Here is a 14,527-nt window from a genome sequence, read left to right as displayed (position 1 = left end):
TCCATCGTATTGATTTTGTTCTTTCCTGCCACACAGTGATAAAGAGAATATGATGAGTCACTATGATAGTTAACCTGTAGACAATGACTTTCTTATTAAAAAACTTTATTTCCCCCCAAACATTCTGATATGTGCATATTGCTGGGAGATAATTCTCCATAATTTTCAAATTTCTACACATTTTGAATCCAATTCTGTTTTGGATCATCTTTTCAAGGATGTTAAATAAAAACAGCCTAGAAATACAGAAACAGTATATCCCTCCAAGCCAGAGTTCAGAATTGTTTCTTGAACAGAATAATTAAGGTAATACTTCTGCTGGGGGCATAATTGGGCAACTTTCTAGCATCACCCAGCTATGACTGAAGATTCCTAACCTTAGGCATCCTCAGATGTCAGACATACCTATTGAATGTGCACATGGATCTGGTCCAATCTTGCCATCTTCCCTGTGGTACTGGGATAGGGGAGACAAAAGGAACTGATGTGAACGCTACCATCCAATCTGTGAGTGAGGGACTCCTTTGTTTCTGACTTAGGAAATCTTGTGTTTTCCATAATGCTGTAGCAGGATAACTTGTTAGCTTTGAAGTATGGAACGAACATATCCTTTACAAATTTTTAAATGGATGAGATGTAAATTTTCTACAGAGCAGGTGAGTTTAAGGTTTTGTTTTATTGTGTATCATATAATTTTCAAAAATTTAAATTTCATCTGATCTCAAACAATTGTCTCTTTTTTAAAAAAAAAAATATACCTTTTTGGTTGTTTATCTTTATGGAGTTTGTAGTTTGTAAATTGAACCTGGGCAAGTAGCTTTTTGCCTAAAGAAAATAATATATATTTAGTAATTAATTTCTAAAGAGTATAATAAATAAGAAAAGGGAATTTTGATGTTCTTTCCAAAAGCAGTTTTTAAAATAGCAATCATTTAGAAACAATATTTGGGTGAAACCTTTCAGACAAAATTGTAAGTCCCTTCAAATTTAATTTCATCTTTTTCCTCAACATGTATACGATCATAGTTAGATATCTCATTGTAACATGACATATGATTGCTCAACAAATTTGATCGTGTATTTATCTTCAATTTTGAAATAAATTTTTAAATTTTCTGTTTCATATAAGCACCAGATAAGGCAGTTAAAACCACCTTGGAAAATATACGTGTGCACATGCACATGTGCACACTCACACACACATTTAAAAATAAAATTCACATTCCAGGAGGGTATATTCTCTCACTATGAGAAGTGCTCAAGGCCTGGGGCTGCTGACAGACATGGCAGTCTTTCCCCAAGACCCATACCCAGTGAGTTGATCCATAGGTAGAATTACATTTCAGTTTTAAATTCTTGCTGTCTTGTCTTCCCCCCCCCATGACTTCCTTCTCTTTTTTGTCTTCTATTTTCTATCTCTCTTGTAACTAAGCAACTTTTCTGTAATTAACTTATATTATATATGCAAATGATGAAAATGCATTGCTTTTAGTTTTAAAAAATTATTTGTTTTATTATGTTGTCCTTGAACTGAAAAGACAGGAAGTCATGATTCTGGGTATCACGAAGTCAGTGTACGTCACTGGTCAAAAATTATACTTATTTCCAAAAGACTAGTAATGACATAGTTGCTGAATATATTGATTTTAAACTACCGAATGGCTAAGCAGGTGCCTATGTGACTCCCCAGAGACGATGCCACCTGCAAGTACTTGGGAGTTGCTGCACTTAAAGTATTACTAAGTGCAGCTTTCTTGCACTTGAATTTATAATAATGCAATAAATTCACAAAACAGATTATCATACATTTAGTGTATTTGGTCCAAAATCTCAGAAAACTTGGGTCTGAAATACAGTTTTATCATTTATTCAGTGTAGAACATTGAAAAGGTTGACCTTCAGTTTCTCATCTCTAAAATGGAAATAATTACAACATTTATTTATAGAGTATTAAATGAGGTAGCATGTATTAAATAAATACAACGGTTGGCCTATATTGATTTGGATATTGCTAGGTACAGCTATTGCCAATGAACCCAGAGGCTTGCCAAAGGTCACAAATTTGAAACTGAATCACAGCAATTTGTACTGGAAATGACCAGCTGGTATTCCTATAAATTCTAAAATACATTCTGAATTTTTGCTCATTGGTTGATTATCAGTCAGTTTTGTTATTACATATATCTTATTGTATTAATATTATTTAAAAATTAATATTATTTAAAAATATGTTATTACATATATCTTATTGTATTAATATTATTTAAAAATTAACAGGTGTTAAAAGTAACAGTTGTTTCATGGATTACATTTTCAATAATATATCATTTATTTTTTAATGTGTACATTTTTTAAGTAAAATTCATCATCTTTCTTCTTGTGTTCTTTTAAAGTTTATCTTGCCTCAGATATTAATGTCAATGAGAGCTCCAATTATATTTTAGCCAAATTATTAATAGTCACTTGTTTAAAGACTACAGAAACTCATTTGATAATACTATCAATTATATATTAGGCTTATTTTTAAAGAATAGTCAAAAGAATAAGATAGCAATAGCATAAAAGCAAATGAGAGACGAGTAGCTGAAAATTAAAATTCATCTGTGTAGCTAATTATAATAGAGGCACATAAAAAACACTGGAAGCCTGGAGAATCTAAACAAATAAGCATGAATAAATAAGGCAACCTAGAGTAGGACGTTAAGGTACCATATTTAAATTGAAATTGCAGGAAAGCCATATTTTATCATGGCTTTGAGACTGCCCTCTTGCTTTATTCATAAATTTCCCCATTAGCTTTATTATTGAAAGATTTAAAAGCAAGTTTTCAGAGTGTGTCCCGTACCACTCCAAAATCTCAAAACAATTATCCTTATGCTGGGGCTCTATTATTCACCACATTTCTTTTACCAACTTTTTGCCTACCATTTCTGAAAACCATTTCCCTTTCCCATATGTCAAAGGTCTTAACTATCTATTTCACATCAGCAGAACAAGTTTTCTATGTCATTTTACACTATGTAGATTTACATGCATATCATAATAGAAAGGATGCATCAACATAAAGTGATTTAATACATCTGTATTATGTCAGGTTTTGTGCTTTTCTTCTTGTTCTTGTGACAAAATGAGATTATGTTATACCTCTAAACTCTGAATCATTATTCTGTGTTGTCATAATTCTTCCTTCCTTGAATGCAGTTATTAATGAAACTTTGTTAATATTCCAAAAGAGCAGCAACTTTTATAATATAGATGTAATCCCAGGCCCTTGTAATGGGCATAATTGTTGGATCCCAAGTTAGGGAACCTTGGATGCAGCATCATTATACATTTAATCCTGTAAATAGAACTACTTTAGTTTCTTGTAATTTTTCTTTCTCTTTCAGATTAATTTGATTTTTTGGATCAACTTTCACATGGAGATCAATTTATTCTTCGTAGATCTTGCAGAGCTACTTAATTTTCTTTTAATAAATGATAATAATAAGTAGCGATATATCAAAAGCCATCTACAACAATATAATGAATATAAAAAGTAAAAAATAAATTTAAAACATACTTCAAAACTGAAAGCAGAGACTAATATAAAGTGAAAAATCATCAACTTTACTTGATTCATGAAGTTTTATTTTTCATTAAAATAAATCTTGAAGATTTGGAATAGCTTTTCTTGCAAGAGTTAATGGCTGCTCTTTTCCTATGTTTGTATTTTTAAAATTAATTAGACTTGTCTGATAAATGCAAGTGGTGCAGTTTAATTTGAATTTCAGATAAATGACAAATATTGCATGGGGCACAATTATGCTAAAAACTTTTTCTTTGTTTATTTCAAATTCAAATTTTATTGAAGTTCCTATTTTTAATTTACTAATGTGTAAACCCTAGTAATTATAATAAATGGAAACTCACTGAAAGAAACAATGTTAATATAGTAAAGATATTCTTTGAAAAATCCATTAGCTTTACATACCAATTTATTATAAATGAGAATTGTAATGAATTTTAGAGATATGTAATTCAAGTCTGTTGGGTATATTAGTTTCCTCTAAATTATTATTGTCTAGACTACGATTTCATAAAAACTCATCATTTATAGTTCATGACTGGGAGTTTAATTTAAGTATGCTGCTTCTTTATTTCAAGAATATTTTTAAGGCCTTTTATACAAATATAAAAATGGAATAAGTTTGCAACAATCAGGTGAAGATACTGCAGTGGCAAGAGAACAGCCTCTCAGTAAATACTAGTTTATTTTACAGTATTGCTAGAGTATGATGATAATCACTGTATTTTTATCAATATTCTCATTTCTTAGTTTACCATCTCTAGTCATTTTAACTCTTTTGCATCCAGCATACGTTCATTCTACTTGTCATTCTAATCACCCTCTTTTTGATACGTTCTAATTTATTATTGCCTTGTATTCTCATCTGGTCATCTCAGAAATTTGTTAAATCACCCGACTCCACATTCTGAAAACTGTACATGTGTAAAGCCTGCCTAAAATGGTGTCTCAGCTTTTTGAACAGATACACTGTATGATTACATTGCTTCATGTTATTTTCAGAGTTAGCCAAAAGCCTTCACTCTTCTAGGTATGTATTTCTTGCAAATCTCTGTTTGTCTTCACATTTTACTGGTTGGTTTAGTTTTTTTGTTTATTTGTTTTTAATGCAGGATTTTATAATTATCTCTATAAGAACAGCTGATATTCTGCCAAAGTCATTCATTTTGTCAACAAACTTGCTTCTTTTGCCTCTTAGCTTTCCCTCTCAAGTTTCACAAATCACTGATTTAAAAAAAAAAAAATGCTGTAGAATATTACTATGGTAGGAAGAATAGTGATTCTCAAAGATATCCACATCCTAATCCCCAGAACCTGTGAATCTGTTACAGTCCATGGCAAAAGGGATTTTGTTGATGTGAATAAGTAAAAGAACTTAATGAGGGGATGATCCTGGATTACCCGGTATGGCCCAACCTAGTTATATACCACTTCATTGGTATGAAGGGACATGGGTGCTTTAAATTGAAGAATAATTCCTGACTACAGTCAGTGTGTGAGTACGGAACAATAATCAGAAAGGTGAACTGTTGCTGGATTTGCATATGGACCAAGGGGGCCACAAGCCAAGGAATGAGGACAGCCTCTAGGAGCAGGAAAAGGCAAGGACAGATTCTTTCCTAGGAGCTCCAGAACACACATTTTTATTTTAGCCTAGTCAGACCCATGTCACACTTTTAACCTACAGAACTGTAAGATGATGAATTTCTGTTGTTTTAAGCCACTAAGTTTGGGATAATTTGGAAGCAAATTCACCAATAGAATACTAATAAAATTACCTTTCCTATTTGATTTATAATCACTAGTGCTGAGCTCTCTTGCTACCAATTTTTAATTATACATTCATTGATCTAACTTATATCAGCTTGAAAATGGAATAACTGGATTTGAAAACAGAACAAGTGGCTTTATTTATTAAATTAAACATAAAATTATTTGGTTAAATTATAGATAATATAGCATTTTCCCAATGGTTCTTGGATGTTGAAAAAGGCATTGTGCTCGAAATCAAACTAACACGAATTATTGGTAACAAAATAAAATAGCTTCAAAAGATTTCATAATAAAAATTAGGGAGAGTGTAAGTAACACAACATCATGAAATGGAAGCATATTACCTGAAAGTTTTCATTTCAATTCATTTTAATTTAAAGCAATGATTGTAAAAACTTAAAGACAAAAAGTGTATAAATTAGGTCTTTAGGTCTTTTTGCCTATGATTAGAAGTCATTAGTGTTATGGGATTTTTGTGTGATGTCCATTTGCATGTATTTCTAGGAGATTATTGTTTGGTTTCCACTTTTTATGTCACATTGTATGAGAGGGCATTTTGCTCAGTGCTTAGATTGGGGAAAAAGCTCACTGAAAGCACAAATTAAAATGCTTTAGTCTTAAATGACACAGGACACCAAACATTTATACTTTATATAAACTACATGCTATGCCTGTATATTGGAGTAAAGCTCTAGATAATTGTCTATGAAAATAAATCTCAAAATGTTCATATATTGTCATATATTGTATAACAGAGTAGTCTGCTGTGTCATTCAAAAATGTAAACTTACAAGTAAATGAGTACCATGGTTTATGTCAATTTCTGGTTAAAATCAGTTAAGGAGTGGTAACATGTTCCCAATATCAAATACTATACAGGACACAATTGCTGATACAAGTGAAAAAAAAATCATGAGAATTCATAAAGATTCAGCAGCAAAGAAAGGTGCTACTGGAATAAATATGCACATACTGGAATAAATAAGTAAATGTTTATATGAAAAAATGAGTAGCTGAGAAACTTAATTCTTTCCTGAGTTTAACATCCTAAACAATATTACCAAGGAATTCTTTCCATGGATTTTTTATAGTTTCTAGTTTCTATATAAAATTTTCTAATGGGCACATTAGTTTTCAGTTGTTCTTTTAATAGATTGCCCCCAAATTTCTTGTCTTAAGACAACACAGATATATGAACTTGCAGTTCCAGATGTTAGAAATTTGAAATAGGTCTCACCATGCTGAAATCAAACTCTACAAGACTATTTCCTCTGGTGGCTTTAAGGGAGAAATCTTTTTTTTGCCTTTTCTGGCTTCTGGAGGACACTGCAATCTTTGGTTGTGGCCCCATCCTCCTCCATTTTCAGTGTATATCATTTTAACATCTTATTCCATCTCCGCATCTCATGGACTCTGACCTTCTTCCTTCCTCTTGTGAGGACCGGTGATACCTCAATCTCAAGCTTCTTAAATACTTATATATGCAAATCTCTTTCACCATCTGAGGTAACATATTTATAGGCTCTGGGATTAGGGCATAAGAATTTTGTGGGAGCATTTTTTTTCCTACACAAAATTACTCTTTTCAGTTCAATGTATCTTAATTAAATCATCGATTTTTCAAAGTTAGCCACTGAAATAATAATTTATATGTATATATATATAATTTTTTAAAAAGCTATTATTTGGTAAAGATTTATTTGTATTATAGAGTGAAAGCCACAGCCAACTGAAAAGAATGCTGTATGTATGTCAGTTAGATACATTTCAAAAAGAATCAGGAAGCAAATGCTAAGACTGGAGTTTGAGGTCATATCAGGAGAAAGATATAATTGAAGAATGAGTTACGCTACTACCTGCCATTATCAATCTTCCAGGAAAGGCACCCGGGTAGACTCAGGTTTTAGGGGTAGCTTGTGTTTATCAGAGAACCCTCACGCGTACCTCTTGGCTTGGCTGGCAGGAAAGCACAATGCAGTTGATGACTTAATCTTAGACATAAAATAAATGTAATTATTTTATTATTTGGCCACATGATAGGAGAGCAATCTTAGTTTAATCAACTGCTAGATTCTCTGGCACTCCAATTTGGAATTTATTTGCTTTTCTCTGCTTATCCAAAAATTCTGCCCTCCCACCCAACCTAATACAGGGCCTTCTTGATTGCAATTCCAAATGATTACCATTCTAATTACAAATGTCTATCAATATAGGTCTCAAATGCTGCCAATTAAGAAGTACATTTGGCCAATACATGGATAAATTTTATATGAGAGTAATTTTAACCTAGTATAATTATCATGCTTGGCAAGAGATTTGCATATATAAGAAAAGTGTCAGTACTTATTAACATTTTCTGTAAACAATCAGGTAATCAATATATTTACACATCCTTATATGCAAAAGCAGAGCATATGATAAAAATACACTTATCTTAGTTTTGACTTAAATAATATTCAGTCTTGCAATATCAGTGCACTGTTGGATAAAATGAAAATAAAGTTAATATTTTAAAAACAAGTGATAAAACAACTAAAGGAAAAGAATTATTCTAGGCAGAAGTTTCTTTTCTTTGTAGATACAACATAGACTTTCTTTGCTACTTTTTAGAAAATTATAACTAGTCCTGGTGTGGTGGCTCACACCTGTAATCCCAGCACTTTGAGAGGCCGAGGCAGGCAGATCATGAAATCAGGAGTTTGAGACCAGCCTGGCCAATATGGTGAAATCCCGTCTCTACTAAAAATATAAACAAAAATTAGCCGGGCATGTTGGCGGGTGCCTGTAATCCCAACTACTTGGGAGACTGAGGCAGGAGAGTCGCTTGAACCCGGGAAGGTGGAGGTTGCAGTGATCCGAGATTGCACCACTACACTCCATCCTGGGTAACAAGAGCAAGACTTCGTCTCAAAAAGAAGAAGAAGAAGTAAAAAAAGAATAACTAAAGTAACTGAAGATTTGGTAATAATATTTTTTAACCAAAAAAACCAAAAACCTTTCCTTTCTTCTAAGATCATTTTAAAAAAATTTCTTTGCTGTCAAGTATCAGCCTTTTAATAGTACTGAGAACATAGCAAAAATAATAGAAAAACAATGTGTTGAGGTTATCTTCCTCACCCTGGTACCTTCAAGTAAAGAAAGTTAACTGCTGAGCGCAGCAGTGCTCAAAGAATTCATGCAGTGAGCAGCTGGCTTCTTTGGGAAAACATGTGTTTAAAAGTACCTTCTGCTCCAGGTAGTTTTGCTTTTGCAGTCTAAGAAGTTTCAGCTGCTCTCAAGGACAAAACTCCAGAAATTTTTGATAGAAACTGCTGTAAATAGTATAATGGCCAAAATGAGTGTTTTGGCTGTGTCCATATAAAGCTAATAGATCAATAACTTTGATTATACATTCAATTCTGTCAAATAATAATTTAGACTAGTTTCTTTGTACATGATTAATGTTTTAATGGGCCAACCATATTGACACATTTGCAGAAGTGTATCAAAATGTTTATTTTTCCTAGTTCTGAATTTTGAATTAAAATCAAAGTCCCAAGTTTGGAAGTCGTTATTTAAAAGTATGGGTTTAAACCTCTAAGTAGAATACAGAGACTATTCTAGCTATTTTTATAATCATTTCTGCTTTTTGATGGCAATGGTTTTTGATAATAAACTCAATGTTTGAGCCAATAAAATAATAGTCACAAATAAATAAAAGAGACGAAATTAATTTTAATTATATAGTTACTTAGATTTTTTTCATCTTTGAGAAAACAATGTGTTTTTAAAGTAAAATTTAATAAAACATAAAATAGAATTTATCTTTATAAATGCTATTCCATATGTAAAAATATGGTTCACTTTTTACAATCTTGCCAGGGATTTTTTTCTTTGCTTGATAAGAGAAAAAATAATTAATCATATTTTGCTTACAATATATCAACTAGGTTAATATTTCCAAACATCTGTATAATTGGTCCATATTTTCACATTGAATTCATGTCTTTTTCAATTAGGATTTAGATTTTTGTTAATCCTCTTTAAGTAAAAGAGTCTTCATAGTTCATATAGTGCTTGATTTTAACAACTCTAAGTTATAACTATAATGCCACAATTAACCAATTTAATAAGGGTAAAAAAATAGTTAATTTACTATAAATAATTGGTATGAATAGTTTGAGCACAGCATTTTTTTTTTTTTTTTGCTAATTTTTGGCATTGTATAATCAGATCCTAAGATTTGCATCATTATTGATGCTTCTAAATTTCGAAAACATAATTTCAGAATGCAAAGCAATCTCAATTACAACTCTTTGATTCTCTCCATTTTTGTTCAATTATGAATTGAGTTTCAAGAGATTGACACATTCCACTGGAAATACATATGTCAGTATATGTTAATCATCTGTCCAGTTAATCTGATAAGTATGAGATGTAAGAAATTATGAATCAATTCCATCAAACTTATTACAGTAGTCAACATATTTCAATTTTATAATTAAATAATGAGTATTTGAGCACCTACTGTTCCATACTGTTAAAATAAACACATTTAATCCATACCACACTTCAAATACTCTATTTGGACTCTAGTAGCTCATTCATCTATCCCACAACACATATTCTCAATGCTCACTACACAAACAGATGTGTGTTAACAAAGGTATAAAGTTATATACATCAAGATCATTCCTCCAAGAAGTTTGAAATGATTTATAGAGTCTGAAATACAAACATGTCACCATAATCCAAGGTGATTATTACTGTTAATAATAATTAAACTGATTGTTAATAGTCCAAAAAGGCTAAATACATTATATTTAAAGTCAACAAGGTATCATAGAAGAGGTGGTGACTCAAACAGATTTTGAAATATGGTGCACGTTTTTTTAAGTACAATGAAGCAATTTTAGAGAAGTAAAAATATTAAAATAAAGGCTTTGTGTATGAAAAACATAATTCCTTTTTTTGTGAATGATTATTTCAACTGAAAGGAAAGTGAGATTTATAAATGATGGCGTTGATATATAAAGCTGGAAATAGACTGGGACTTGGTAAATACATTAATACTTTATAATTTTGAAGTAGTTATTATCATAAGAAAAATGTTTTTTTGACTGTGAAACCAGTTAGAATTAATAATTTAGGACATTAATGTAGAAATATAATTAAAACTTATTTTTGGAGCATATAGATATTAATATAAAATAGGTATAAAATGAATAAGTCTGGGCTTAGTGGCTCACGTCTGTAATCCCAGCACTTTGGGAGGCTGAGGTGGGTGGATCACCTAAGGTCAGGAGTTTGAGACCAACTTGGCCAGCATAGTGAAACCCCCTGTCTACTAAAAATATAAAAATTAGCCAAGTACAGTGGCACGTGCCTGTAATCCCAGCTACTCATGAAGCTAAGGCAGGAGAATCACTTGAACCCAGGAAGTGGAGGTTGCAGTGAGCCAAGATCACTGCAGTCCAGTCTGGGTGACAGAGCAATACTCCGTCTCCAAAATAAATAAACAAATAAATAAATAATACTACTAATAATAGTGAAGCTAGGAGAAAGAAAGAACAATGATAAAATCAATATATCTACGCTATTGTAGAGTTACAAAAGCTAAGGAAGACACTGGGTAGCAAGGAAGAGACCAACTCCATTCTTTGGAAATAACTGTTGAAGATAATGGTGTTCATTGGGAAAGCTAGACTTTAATTCTGGCATGTATGTCAATAGGAATATCACTGAAAAAATGTAAACATATACATATGTCAATCAACATGAAGCAAATACAAAAATATAATGGAATGAAGAGATTTGTGAAAGACTGAGTACAAAAAAATCATAGCAGAAAAATAAGATGCATTAGGTGATTTTCTTGTGCTGATGTTGTTACCATATCATTAGGGTACAGGTAGCAAGGCATAGTATAAACTGAAAGAAGGTAGACACGTGATAAGATTAAGATTAGGCTGGCATCTTGTTTTTGGAAGAGTTTTAATCTCAATTTTTCAATTAGAATCCCTTCTTTTTGATAGACAGTGTTCAATAGTTTCAATTATGCCATATTTTTTTCTAGCATAACTATATACAGGATTTAATACATCCTCTAACCTGGTGCCATAAGCCAGCCCACACATATTTCGACTTCTCCAGCTATCCAAATTCAAATGGAATTGTTAAAGCTCTTCTGTGTTTTGGTGCCCATACATAGATTCTGAAAATAAATGGGAGCCTTTATTTATTGCTCAAGCCCCTAATCTAATGATTACCATATACGTAAAACAATGCAAACTCTGAGGTCAGCTATACCTGTGTTCGAAATCAGCCGATCGCTTTCATTCACAAGCTTCAGTGTCATTATTGGCAAAAGGAAGATAACAATATTATCCTTCAGGGTTTTTACTGTAATTACGGCCGATGTATTAAAGTGATACATAATCACAATTCAATAAATAGCAGTTATTAAAATCCTAGTGCAACTGTATGAAATCTTAATGATATTGTATGTTTTTATCACTTCTGAAATACCCTGTTATAAGTAAACGATACTATGAAACTCTTCTATTTGGTATCATAAATCACCAAGAATATGTTTAAGATAACTTGACTTCTTTAAAAAGTATACTATGAAGCTTCTAAAATGTAAGTAATCATATCTTTAAAAATTATAATTAAAGTAAATGTTAATTTTCCCAGGTGTTTTAAAGTATTGAGAGTCAATTTGTACCAATAAAACATCACATGTAGCAGGGATATTTTAATGCTGCCCACCTTGATTTTAAATGTCACAATAAACAAATATCTCTAAAAACCATGTCTTCCTTTACCCTTAATTAAACATGATTTAACACACATTAATTTAACTCAGTCCTTTAAAAAGCAAGCTTCAGCTCATCCATTTATCTATATATTATCTACTTGAATTACTCTTTATGTTTCTAAATTTTAATGATATAAAACTGACTTAACTGTATGACTCAGTCATAAAAATGTAATGTTGGAAACTTAACCCTTCCCTTGTAAAACTCGGTAGTTCAACTTGATGTTAATTTTTCATTACAATCTTAATATTTTCCTCAAATTAGTTTAATCTCACATGATGATAATAAAAATATTAGGCTCTTAACACTAGGAGTCATTTAAAGTTTAACCTCTAAAGCATATAGAAGTGAAAAAGGTCTCTTGTACCTGCATAGCAGCATTCTAATATATCAGGATGATATGAACCTCCTTCATTCCTTTGAAAATTCTGGGGACCAAGTAGAATTTACGGTGAAAGAAAAAACAGTTAAGGAAAAAAATGCTGCTTCCCTTGATGAATAGCGTGGCTTAAGGAGAACAGAGTTAGCAGGTGTACTTACTGATCTGGAAATCAAGCCATTTAAGCAGTGCTAAAAACAAATGCACTAGAACTGCTTTAGTTATACTATTTATATATTAAGTTATTTAACGATATATTGGAAATGAGCCTTTCAGGAAAATATCACGTAGTGTTACTGAAACATAAAACCTCTTTGTATGTCTGTGTGAGGTGTTTAAAATGTGCCCTTTAATGTGATAATGTGTTTTATTAAAACACAGCAGAAAAGAAAATGTTTGAACTAAAAGTTCAGGGGAAGAGATACTTAGAATATGCTTCCTGGTTTCAATAAGTGCCAATAATCTAAACCCATTTGTAGATACTCATTAAACTTTAAGGTCAGAATTACGATCTTTTATTTCAGAGAGGTTACTTGATTATTTGAATGATTCTTACTAGGCTATTTGATTTTCATTTTCTCATTTTGGATACATTTTATACTGTTATAGTTTAATGCATAGAAGTACTACTGTCTAGTTTCTGTGGCCTTTTGTACCTGCATATTGTCTATGTTCTAACATTAGTTTTACTATCATTATCTAGCAAGATAATTATATTGATAGAGGCCTAATATAAAATAGACTGAATCTGGGAGGAGGGAAAAATGTTTCAAGGTTATTGTGCTGATCTTTATAAGTGTAGTTTGATGCAGGTATTCTATTGTCCTTAGAAGTTGATGAGATTTACTACAAGTTTCCTTATGTGTTTAGAATTTCTGCCTTTAAATTGTTACTGAGATAGCACTTTCAATATCCCATTATTTTGTAATCTAGAATGTATTTTCTACATGTTTCCTCTAGATATATGGAGTGGAGTCTGAGTGTCCAGGTTTAAGTTCAAAGTCCACGATTCACTTTTTAAAATTGAAAAAGTGCATAAACTCCTTCTGCCTCAATTTTCTCATCTTTCAACAAAATAATAATATTACATTGTTATATAGATTAAATAGTATTACGCATACGTGATGTTAAAAATCATGGTGTTATTCCTCTTGGAATTGTCACAGTTACCTCAGATTCATTTGCCTACATTTTGCTGTTTGTTGCAACTACAACCTATGCTTGATTGTGTTCAGGTTTGGACTCCTTAAGGTCATTTCACAAACGATTTCTTAAATAAACTCAGTAATTCTATTTTATATTCCATACATTTGTAAAGGCTGATACTAGAAAATAATCATTTGTATTATTTTTAAGGCAACTTAACTGATGATGGTAAACCACTAAATAGTATCTTCTGGCAGCTTAATCAGATTTAAAAATACACATGTTTCAAAAGAACATGGATAAATAACAAATAGTTTATTCATACAAAATACCATTTTGCAATTAAGATAAATGACCTGGAGCAATATATACCAGCAGGGTGGATATTAGAAACAGAATAGTGGGTGAGTAGCCTCCAGTAAAGGGGAAGGTTTTAGCATATGTCAACATTTCAATTCAAACCTTGGGACAGACCTTCATGGAATCCACTTGGAAAGCTTGGGGATAAAATAAATACAGATCCAACTCATTGCTTGCTGACATAGCCTATGACAAGGCATAAGAAGTCTGAAGTTTAAAATTAATGCATTCCCAGATTCTGGTAGTGGTAATGCATTTTTAGATTCTGTTGAGGCTCAGAATTGCATGTGAAAGAAAGCTGCTACTTGCCAGAATTAATTATTTTTAAGTGAGCTGCTTGAAAATGTAAAAAAACTTCAGTAAGAAGAAGAGTAGTTATATAGCAATGCTTGTGATTTTTGCACATTGATTTTGTATCCTGAGACTTTGCTGAAGTTGCTTATCAGCTTAAGGAGATTTGGGGCTGAGACGATGGGGTTTTCTAAATAGACAATCATGTCA

Source organism: Macaca fascicularis, chromosome 1 (genome assembly GCF_037993035.2).
Source record: "Macaca fascicularis isolate 582-1 chromosome 1, T2T-MFA8v1.1".
Classification (NCBI taxonomy): domain Eukaryota; kingdom Metazoa; phylum Chordata; class Mammalia; order Primates; family Cercopithecidae; genus Macaca; species Macaca fascicularis.
Note: the sequence above shows the minus strand (reverse complement) of the source record.